This window comes from Sipha flava, unplaced genomic scaffold (assembly GCF_003268045.1).
Source record: "Sipha flava isolate LNK unplaced genomic scaffold, YSA_version1 49_pilon_pilon, whole genome shotgun sequence".
Classification (NCBI taxonomy): domain Eukaryota; kingdom Metazoa; phylum Arthropoda; class Insecta; order Hemiptera; family Aphididae; genus Sipha; species Sipha flava.
Window position 1 is genome coordinate 2,125,053 of NW_020273360.1, and position 12,394 is coordinate 2,137,446.

A 12,394-nucleotide genomic window follows, 5' to 3' on the forward strand; every position below is an offset into this window, starting at 1 on the left:
TATATCTCTTTCACTTATTTACCACATCCCTACACACCTATATTAAATTAGTTATTTTTTTCTAGCAAAATATTCTCTAAAAATAATTTATATGACAAAACAGCGTTTGTCGTGTCACCTAGTAAATATATAATATTATATTAATCCTGTACAATATTGAATACCTATCTATATTTATATCAAAAATACTTAACTATTTTTCTTTACAGTATAATATCCGAACGGAATCCTAATGCTTTCACTAAAGCTTCCTCGTCTTTTCCCATTTCACACAGTTCCAATTAAATATATTGAACCGCTAATGTCTGAATAATATAATTCTTTACCCTATCTAATCACCACTGTGTCTTTCTGGCGGCCGTTTGGTTTCTAACTCAAAAATTTTGCACTTGACGTCCATCAAACTGCCAAACACGGCCGGCTCACTGCAACCGTTTTTCCCTAGGGAACATTTTGATACCATCTGGTCGGTACAGCCTCCATAGCACAGCTTATATTTTCATCCTTCATGTTCAATATTTTGATTTCGTGAAGGTCCGCGTACATTTTATCGCAGTACTTTTCTTTTGAAAGTAAATAACTTTTTTTCGTTCCCCTGGGTAGTAAACCACTGCTCACGAGCAAACACGGATACCTGGCGCAAAGAGTAAAGTTTTCCTTTAAACAAGAACAATTTTGTTTTCAATAAAAAACTTGTAAAAGATAAATAATAGCATCAGCTATAATAAGCGAAGTTGTTTAGTACACTGCCTTAGATGTATATACCGATATATATGTACAAGAAACTTAATATTAAAATCCTATTAGTTTTTTTTTTTTTTTTATAAGTGTTATTGAAAAAACTTCGATAAAGCTATACGGAAGTAAACAGTAACTTTCGAAAAATAATTCTGATAAAAGATCTCAACTAATTTATTTTTTTATCAAAAGATAGTATACATATGGTATCTAGTAATATTTTTAAAAAATTTAACTAAAATATTTTGGTGAGGTATAGGGCCATAGAAAATAATTAAAAGAAATAAAATATTCGTTTATACTCGTAAAAATGATTACTTTATATTTGGCGAATTTTTTATTAAAACAATGCAAGAGTAAAATGGTATTTTAATATTTTCATCGCGAAAGCAATACGAGAAAAATGTGTATTTGTGTTTAGTACCTATTTAAATCGAATTTTATACCAACTTTTCAACGTGATATCTAACCGTTTTAAATTTTAATCATTTTTTTTCTTTTCACTGTAAGTATTTAAAAATGCAACTAACGTATTTTCCCGTATAAATATATTTTTTATAATTTTAAAGTTTTCAGCGTAATACAATGGTAACTAAACGCAAGGTTAACGCGGCGAATTATAATTTCTTTCTTGTTTCCAACCGAAATGCGCTTCTGGGTACAACGTTTGAACAAAGAGTTTTTTTAAATTATATATATTCTTTTTTACGTAAAAAATTCACTCAATTGTAATAATACACGGTTCGCATAACTCCGTTTAATTTTTGCAAATGTTTTTTTTTCGTCAAGCTCTTTACTCCCAATATCTTAAACGCCTGTGGCCTACCACACGACTAATGATGCGCGCAGTAACATTAGTGTTCGGATTCCAACAATCGAAGTTGCACGAGAGACTTCCGATCGCAATTCGTACGTCAATGGAATGGGTAGAACAGTCGTATTTGGTTTTACCTTTTTTAATAACACGAACTAAGAACGTTTTAACTAATTTTTATGCTACGCTGCCGCATATATTAAAATACAAAATAGTTTACTTGATATTAAATTTTAATATGATTTAAATCTAATACATTAATGAATGTATTAATCAGTTTAAGATGCAATAGAAAAAAAAAATTAACAATTACAATTTAAATTTTTTTCCTCAAACACTTATTTCCATTTAACTGTAAATACCTAATGACATCCTTAGTCCGTTTAAACTCTTTGTAAGAATTAATTTTTGAATTAATGCGGATTATAGTCTTTGCGCCGGCTTTAGTAACATTGTTTTCAATCGATTTCGTTATTGTCACGGTTTGTGTTTGCATAATTTTCCATATTTTTCGTTTTTTTCCCCCCGTTAAAAACGCTACGTGCAAACACAGAACCCAAATATTGGGGGTATTGAAATTGCTGAAAATAAAATTAAACGGTATTCAACTGTAATTACACTATAGATTATATAGATCTAAAAACACTCAGAGGTGCTGAAAACCCTATTTCGCCCCCTAGTTGCGCCTATGAATAAGATCGAATCCGCCGACGACGCGTTAATGTACGATGATTTAGGGGATTCTGGGTGTAAAATGCTAGTTTGATAAGTGGAGTAAGACTGGATGGCATCTGATAGTCATTTACGAAAACTTTGATGCACTTCTGATGAAATGTGTAGAAAGTAAAGGCAAGAATACGTTAGCTATTCTAAAGCACAAACCATTGAACTATGGAATATTCGTAAATACTACAGAAAATGTTCCTTTAGATCTGTTATAAAAGATTCAATATACCATAAAACTAATTATTTTCTATGTTAATGAATCACGCCAAGACGTAGTCAAAAGATTCATGAAAAAAGTTACCGATATTGCAAGAAAAGTTGAAGATTTGCTCAAACCAAATAAACCTATAATAATGACTGAAGAAGAAAAAGAACACATTTAATGAAAATTACTTACGATTTATGTAAGTGTATTTTTTCCGACAAAAACCATAAAGTAGCAGATCACTTATCGGGGAAATTCAGGTATACACTATGTAACACCTGTAATTTCACCTCATATATTCTACACAACTTAACTTGTTAACAATGTACCGGGCGCAGGCATCTGAGGTAAAATTAATTTGTGTACTCCGCATATCAGATTGTGTTGATCTAGTGCTGCTTGTCCATATAGTGTATTTTTAAGGGGTTGATTATTGAATGATGTGAATTAATTCTAGCAGAAAATAACTATTTCTTTATGGTATGTTTTTTGTACTTTAACAATGCGTAAAAAATTCGAAATGTATGTATAGTGACTTTTATCTCCATCGATAATCAGTAAGAGATCGAAATGATTATTTTTTTCCTCATCCACAACTTTTTATGGGTAAATAATGTGATTTTTCTTATTTTTTTTTTTCAGACCATTCACGTTTATTGAAACATTCAAGTTATTCCGCTCAAATATTTTTATATCTGTATTATGTGTTGGAAATTTAAGGCCTGAAAAATCATTAAGATGTTCTTCATCTATAAACATGGTTTGATTACGATATTCATCGATATGTTTTGTCAGTATTGTCCATTTAAAACATTGTTGGTCTGTATTTTGTGGATTAATTACTGCTTTTTTTTTTCTGATATCGTCAGGTAGGTAATTTTATATATGATAATTCACCCATAGGTGTATATTTGTATACACCTAGAATCAGTCCATCGATACATTCGAGTGTGAAACCACTTCTTTTACCAATATATTCGTCTTCTTCTTGAAGAAGTCTTGTAAAATCTTCTTCAATCACATTTCTTATATCTGTATCCGTGAAAATCTCCTTTGCTATGGTTTTGAATGCTCTGTCCTCTGATGAGTTATCTACATGTGGTCTTTCGTAAGTAGCTTCCAGTTTCAGATTATATTTGATTGGATGATTAACTGATAGCGATTTAAGTAAATTTATTAATTCATCCTTTGAAGATTCGAGGAATGTATGACAATCGCCGATATTCTTCTTGTAATACTAAACTATTTTACAAGCGTGTGATGATTTGGTTTCAACAAATACCGATGTTTTAACTAGTTCCACACGAGCCCCTTTTTTGCTTAAACCGCATTAAACGAATTTTCAATAGATTTTTTCGCTTGCCGGTTGGTTTAATCGATGTGGATAGTTCTATAATATAACTAATTTAAATGATTAAAATAAATATTAGTATAATACAGGTTATTATCAATATACTATGCATTTGTGTAGGAGAAAACTATAATTTTTGCTTAGTTTGTCTTAGCACAAAGTTTAAATTAAATACCAAGAGTTTGATTTTAAAAAAATCATTGTTTTACATTTTAAACTAAGAATTTATATAATAGCATAAGAAATTATATTATATTTATCGACGCGGGTTTTCTGGCGATCAGTCTTATCGATCGATAAGATCGAGTGCGACCGATTTTCGCCCGTGCCCAGCGAGTTGTATAGATTGTCTGTGTTGAGGTTATCATTTATAGGTAAGGTCATAGTTTTTAATCGGATTTTTTAAATTGTAGGTTAAACTTAAGGGAAAGGTACTGGTTATCTTTAGGTTTGTTTGTGTTAGGGGTTGTATTTTAAGGGAAGGGTCGTGTTTTTTTTAGGTTTGTATGTGTTTAGAGTTGTATTATAAGGAAAGGTAATTATTTTCGTTAGGTTTATCTGTATACTGTAAGATAAAGGTCGTGTTTTGTCATTAAAAAGAATATTAATTTAAAGGGAGGGTCGTGGTTTTTGTTAGGTTTGTCTGTGTTGAGGGTTGCATTCTAAGGGAAAAATTATTAGTGTATTGTGGGTTGTTAGAGAGGACTTTTTAAGAGGAAGGACATCCAGAACCTCCTAAATCATCCTACTCGTATCGTGATGATGATACCGATTCAGTCATCAACGTCCGTTATGGTCGTGGCCAAGTACGGATCCGGTACGAACGCGAAACCCAGCGGAAGCTAAATAGGAGCGAAATTGCCGTCAACGACACGTACACACGTATATTGGCGGCAATTGGAAGCGACGGGTCGGAAAGTTGGTCAATAAAAATATATCGCGCGTTCGGTTTGTTGCGACCGAAAATAAAAGCCGTTTTCCTCCTCTATCCACGGGTGCCGAAGGTAGACGTACGAAAACTTTGCCGCCGCGAAGAATTGTAGAGCCCGATACGGGGGAGACGAGGAGAGGTAGGGATGTTTCTCTGATGTTCTCGCAGACCACGTCTGACGGTCGGCTCGGGCGGCGAGGGAATTACATGCAAAAACCGTGGGGCCCGTTTAAATGCAAATAAGACGTTTTGCCGGAGTGCAAAAGTTATTACTACTACGGACTCTGCTTTCTCCCCCACCCGTTCCTCGGTCTATTCTCCCCAAACGGTCTCATCTCCTCCTCATAACCATCTCACCACGCCACCCCTCCGGAGACGTTTCGGAGTACCCACCGGAATCGTTCGGACTTATTTATTCGGAACGTTGAAATTATATAAATTACGGGAGATTACACTGGCACCGAGAGGCAGTTGGCTCTGAAATAATTAACATAGAATATCCGCGGTTGTTGATCCCCCGAGTTTGAACTGCAATAATAAATTCCACTTTAAGTACCGCGCGGCGCGCCGCCACTGACTTAGAAACCGTAGGCGTTTTTATCCGCACGGCATTAGGGTGAAACGGCGCCTTGGTGCGAGCAGTTAACCTAACACGCTGTTGACGAAACCCATTTGGATTTGACGTGCACTCTGATTAGATTTTAACAGACTCGCCTAATTGGCATGCATTTACTCGGTCGATGAGTTTCCCGAGATTCCTTTCGGAATAGAACGTGCGAAATTTTATAATTACATTCCGGCTAGGCGTTATTCGTAATTATTATTAAAAGCAACGCTTTGGCTGTGAACGTACGTGATTTTTCCAGTAGATGCCGTCTAAAACTATTTCGACGAACGGTAAATACCCGTAATATTACATATGATTCTACGATACAAGGGTGGTCACAGCGTCGGCTGTATATCGATAATCGTTATAACTATTATCAAAATAATACTTATTCACAATGAACATAACGTTTTATCATTGAAGATATTATAATCTTCTATGGTACTATGGAACTTGGAAAGAATATAAACATAATTTTAAAGCAACACGGAACGTTTAATAACGTTAAGAGTCCAAAGTATAAAAATAAGATTTCCCGTTGCTACATTGTCTCAAAACAATAGAAACGGGTAAATAGCGCGAAAGGTTTTGTTGAAGATCACAAATCTAGATAGTTCTTAAATTGAGCGTAAAATTATTACTTAAATTATTATACTCGGTTAGATCTCCGCTAGGACATTAAGAAAACCTTATACACCACTATATATGTACCCGTAGAGGGTGAATTCACTCGGTAAATAATTTTAATTAGTTAAAAATAAGGAGCTTTTATACAAAGAATAAACAAAGAAATAATGGTTTTACTGATTGTCGTTGTTATCGTCTTCAAAATGAATAAAAACAATAAACACACCGGCGTACGAATTATATTTCTCCAATATTAGCTTTACGAGTTTAGAATTGAATCTAAGCGGCGGTGAAGAAAGCGAAAATATTTTACAAAAATAAGATATTTTCACTCTGTATTCTTGTACGTCGATTATGACTTGATTGCCGCTGCAACAGTGTTAAAGGTCTTGGCATTAATGCGCGAGGAACAGATTGCGGCCACTTCGGTCACCTACTTTGAATACGACAGTGGCGCGCAGCTGCGTATGCAAATATTTATGGACGGGAATAATAATTTTATGAATGTTGGAACGGAGGTCGCCGGGTGTGATGTGTCGGTGGTGAAAACGGGAAACGTCAGCGGCTCGTCGGAGAAGACGTTTTGCATTCGGATCGAATCGATGTGAACAACTGCGGACGGTCGGGGTGTACACAAGAGAACAAATAGATTCTGTGCACCCGAAGTATGGTGAGCTAGAGAGTCACTGGAATCTTTTGAACTTGTGCATTTTCCGGGAGACTTCCATGCTCGATCTCGCCTGACCCCCAGAGTAAACGATATGTTACAGTTATGTAATATATTAATATATTACAGTTATGTTACATATACATTATAATTGTACCAATAAATCCATCGTGATGGAAAATCACCCATGCTTGTACACTTAATGTGTCGTAGCTACTGGGAAAAAAAACATGATGGCAGGGAAAATAAACTTCATATTATACGACACAGAAACGTTTGAATAAATTATTGGCTCAGTTGAGAATGTTATTATTATTATTATTCTACCTTTTTTTCAGAGAAATTTTTCTTTTTTCTTCTCTCCCACTGCTATGACATGCGTTGTTTTTAATATGATTCTTTGCGAAATGATAAATAATATTTGAGAAAAAATATGTTGTTTAGTTTTACGCATTATAGGTTTTATTTTATATAATAAACCGTAATAACAAATAATACGTAACAAAAAAAAAAAATAAATATATATTTACTATGTATTATAATTACATACGTCACAATGACAATTAAGGTATAATATAAAGTAAACGAGGCAAACGTACGACGAATCGACAAGGAAAAAAACTTAGTGAGTGGTTTGACATCCGGTGCAATGTCAGAATATCTCTATCTATTGTCCCATGTGATCAGGGGTGGGCCCGGTAGGAATGTGTCCACCCACATTTTTATATAAGTACTAGACTAGTGTAAGTTAGTGTTGATTAATGAAAATGAAAATATGATTTATAAATAGTTAGAAGAAAATTTGTGGCCCATCCACAACAAAAGTTTTGGACACGCCACTGCATGTGATGTTTCAAGAGTCCGTTCGATGCGATGCCGAAATCACTCAAACTATTGCAAACTATTATACCGTTGACCGATACAAAAACCGTTCAACCAGTTTAGACGAGACAACTTCTTCACTATAGTCGTGTTAATTGATTCGTAGTTGGTCTAACTCTGATTTCGGAAAGAAGTCGAATAGTAAAGTTGATTGATTCACCGAGACAATTTTATTCATTTGATCGGAAATAATAATTGGTGGTCCAAATAAATACATAATTAAATAGTTCAAAAATATTAGTAATGATTTTAAATGATATATCAATAATCAGTGTTAGGAATAGATAATGCAAAATTTATCTAGATAAAGAAAATAGATAAAAAAAATTGAAATATCTAAATAAAGATAAAAGATAATTTCATTTTTATCTAGATAAAAAAAAAGATATTTTCAAAAAATATTATTTTTTTGGTCAATATTTCATATTCTAATAATATCTATGAAAACTCAATTATAATCATTATTATCAATAGTTAGTTACCTAGTTAGTTTAGGCAAGGTTACCTAACAATAGTTACCTAGGTGTTTAATGTTAATTGTAGTAATGTAGTGTACCATTAGGCAGTATTTATATATAATGTACAATGATAGTTAATCATTAAAATGTTACAAAAAAAAAAAAAAAAAAAAATGAAAATTGCTCTGTACGTATTGGATGAATACAAAATAAATAAAAAATTATTTTAAGTTAACAATATTGTTTTCCATATAATATTAATTTGATGTTTTTCATTATTCTATAAGTAGTTACGACTTTACGGGTTCCAAGAGTGAAGTAATGATTATTCAGCGTATGAAGTACTTGTGTATACTAAAATCAAATACCTACTATATTTAGAACTTCCTTGGAAAAATAAGAAAGTAAGTTTAAAAACACCAAAAATATTTTCCCGACATGAAAATACAAAAAAATGTCATTACAAGAAATAATAATTACTTAATAACAATGCATGAATTATGATAATGAATACAAAATCTATATGTATAAAAGAAAGTCAGGTTATTTACAGAATTTATAATTGAAGAACGGCTGGACCGATTTAGATGATCTTTGATTTGTTGGATTCGTCTCCGTACAAAAATAAAAATAATTCTGATCTTGACAAGAATACAGACAATTATCTAGATAAGTAAAATTTTATCTTAGATAAGTAATTAGATAACTTAGCGTTATTTATCTAGATAAGATAAAAGATGACAAAAAAATCTATCTAGATAATTTATCTAGATAAGTCCCAACACTGCCAATAATAATTCGCTTCAATATTCGGTGTTATCGATAAACATAAAATTACATTTTTTAAACAAAAAAATTATTAATATAAATTTTAAGTAATAATATAATGATGATCTGCGGTTTTTATTTGGTGCAAACAATAATGTAGATATTCGTTTTATTATGCAAATATTTTTTAGATTAAGTTTGATACAGACGAGTAAAACGTGTATAACTGTCACTTGAGTTAAACTTTAATATTAATTCAATCAAGGTGAAGTCATCTGCAAATTAAATCACACGTCCATAAATGGATTGTACTTGGGAAAATTAATTTGTTTTGAATTATTCGTTTCTGGCACTTTTTTTAGGTATTTATTTGATACAATTATTGTACTTGTAACTTTGAAATCTGATACGCACTTGTGTTTTCAAGAATAAACGTTTTTCGAATACATTTTCATTTATGCATTGGCTGAAAAATAAAACCGGCAAATGCTTCAGAAAAGTTGAATTTCAGGATTTTTGGTCTTATATTCTTTTAGAAACCTGAGGTAATCTATGTCAAAAAACAAAATCATCGATAAGTGCTGTTGAAAAGCTTTGCATACCATTAAGAGACGCAGAATTTGGAACATTTTGAAAAAAAAAACAAAAATTATGAAAAATGTTTTAAAGATATTATCTTATTATATAATACTCAATAACTACTTTTTCAATTCGGATTACTTTTGAATCGCATAGTGACTATAAAGTAGCCCATAAAAACCTTTCATATTTGTTTTTTTGTGACTCTGAGAGAAAAACGTTTACGGGGGTTTTTTTTAGACGAAAATAAAGTAGAAACATGCCATTTTCATATGATAAATTTAATTTTAATTCACAAGTTATTTTTTAAAAGTTATATCTATCTCTGAGATGATTTTCGTCATTTTCGATACATTCCCGTAAACATTTTTTTAAAATTTTCGAACAATTTAGCGAGCATTACTCTTCTAATCAGGCCCGATTCAAGAATAATTTTCTCTCAAAGTTGTTCCAGAGTCCTTTACATGTCTGCATACACTTTTTACTTGAGGTAACCTCATTAAAAATAATCACAGCCGATAAGGCAATCAAGGCGGTCAAGAAATGTCAGTGTTATGCGAAATGATTCTGTAGCTGAATAACAAGTCCAACTTCCAAATTTGAGTTATTAAAATTTTATAAAGATGAAAATTGTGTTCACCGGATAAAATTTGCTACAGAAAAGTTCGTTTAGTTTTCAAATTTGATGATTGTTTTCGCGTTGATCTGGCAGGGCTAATCTGAACTGATTGTCTTACACTCTGAACCATTTCTGATGTTTTTACAAATTTTTTTCGATCACTATGCCTTTTTTTTTGCAGGCATGGGCGGTTTCTTCGAAGTTTTTTACCCATATTTTCACCGTTTATTGGGACGGTACAGCGCTCTTTCTGTCAAGTTTAAAATGTTTACGAAACGCGCGAATTGTGTGAACGTACGAGTCATTTGTAAAACGTCTTTACGATAAGACGCGCTGTCCAGGCATAACTGCTCCATGACAAAAAATAACTACTGGAACACAATTCGGAAACTGTTGGCTACCTGAAACTTTGTATGTCATTCCTCTCCATCCTGCCCAAACCGAAATCAGTGTAACATAAGTGTGAATGATTTTTACAGACCGCCTTGTAGTTATGAACGATGAAAAAGGTGGGTTGATCGTTTTAAAAATGTTCTCTGTATAATATATTAAAAGTCCGTAAAAAAACAATGTCACACGTTTCTCGTTAAAATATAACGAAGGGATTCCAATTATCCAAGTATACACGGTGTTTCAAAAGTCTTCATCCAATTACGAACTAATATAGTTCGGCAACGGTTAATCACAGGTTAATGACCGATGTATTAATGGAAAGATTAGATAACTAAGTTTATTTTAAGTTATCTAGTTGATAAATTTAGTACCGCAATGGTTAGTGAACTAGGAACCGTTAGTTTGTTTCGTTATGACGACTCCGCAACAAAAAGCGTTTTGCGTCTTACGTTTCAATAAGTGCGAGTCGGCATTAACCGTTCAACGTGATTTTCGAAGAACTTAGGAAACTGAAGCTCCTACTGCACAAAGCATTCGACGTTTGCACCAAACGTTCCAAGAAAGTGGTTGTCTGTGTGCACAGAAACACTCAGGTCGATCTCGTACCTCTGACGAAAACATCGAGCATGTTCGACTGTTTCGTTCGAAGTTCATCCCTGGCCACCACGTTCCCTTGACCTCACAAAATGTGATTTTTTTTTTATGGGACTACATAAAAGATAAAGTGTATGTACCACCATTACCTACAAACTTGGAAGAGCTTAAAATCAGAATCAAAGATGCTGTCAATGCCGCGACACTAGAAATTATCAGCAACATTTAGGAAGAATTTGATTACCCTATATATGTATGTCGGGCGGCCGGTGGAGGTTATATTAAACATTTGTAACCAAAGTAAATAAAACTTGACTATTTTAAGAATTTATTTTACTTTATTTCACCCTTATATCTTCATTTTTAATATAATTATAAATTTTTGAAATTGGATGAAGACTTTTGATACACCGTGTACTATGATGAAACAATATTTTTGTTATTCGTAAACAATATTGATTACCATGCTGTGTACACTAAACAAATATCAAGCATAAATTAATAACCACGGAGTCGATTAGAAAAGACAAACGACGAAGAAAAACAATTAAATACGCACCGAGTTGGATACGCAAAATCCATTCGAGTAGACAATACATCGTTTAATGCGGTGTTTATACGCTCTGTGTATTATTGTGTTTTGTGCATTTATCATAAAATCGTATCTCGTTCAGCGGTTCGACCTAGACAAAGCTGATTATCGGAGAATCCAATAATATGAATAAAATCCCCAGAGCCATCGAAGGGACGAAAATAGAGGTGAAAAGAAAACAATTCAATTTTTTATTGTAAATCTCCAAACGACCGGCGATTTGTACAAAGTAAGACGTATGAGAAGTTATTTGCCGTTTGAAACAGAAAACGTATACATACATATATATATATATATATATATATATATATATAAGTATACACGTATGTACAAAGTGAACACGACTCTTTAAAAATGATTTGATGTCCCTAAAGATAAAACACGGAGGACTCGAGTGACGGGGAGATAAATCAACCCTAATGGTAAACAAGTGGAGTTCGTCTAAAGCGGGATTTGAACGAGTCACGAAACCCGAACGGGCGCAGAGTGTATTGAATCGTAGTCGTACGCGTACGCAATATATATGTGTGCGTTTATAATATATTATTTTTGACCTTTGAAAAGCGCGTTAATGAATTTTGATTCTACGCGTACGTTCGTGCGAAAGACGTTGGAGCTAACGGCAATACATGCAGTGATTTTCGAACTCAGTGGCGGGTAGAAACGGTTATTTTGGGACAATCGCCCCTAATAAAGCATTTGGGTGGTAAATGGAAATTTTATACCATCCTATTAAAAACATTTTTTTGTGCTACAAATTATTATAAGAAATATTGAATTAGATTAAGCATCGATTGCCCAGTTATTGTTTACTTGCTGTATTATTATTATAATAGATGTTCT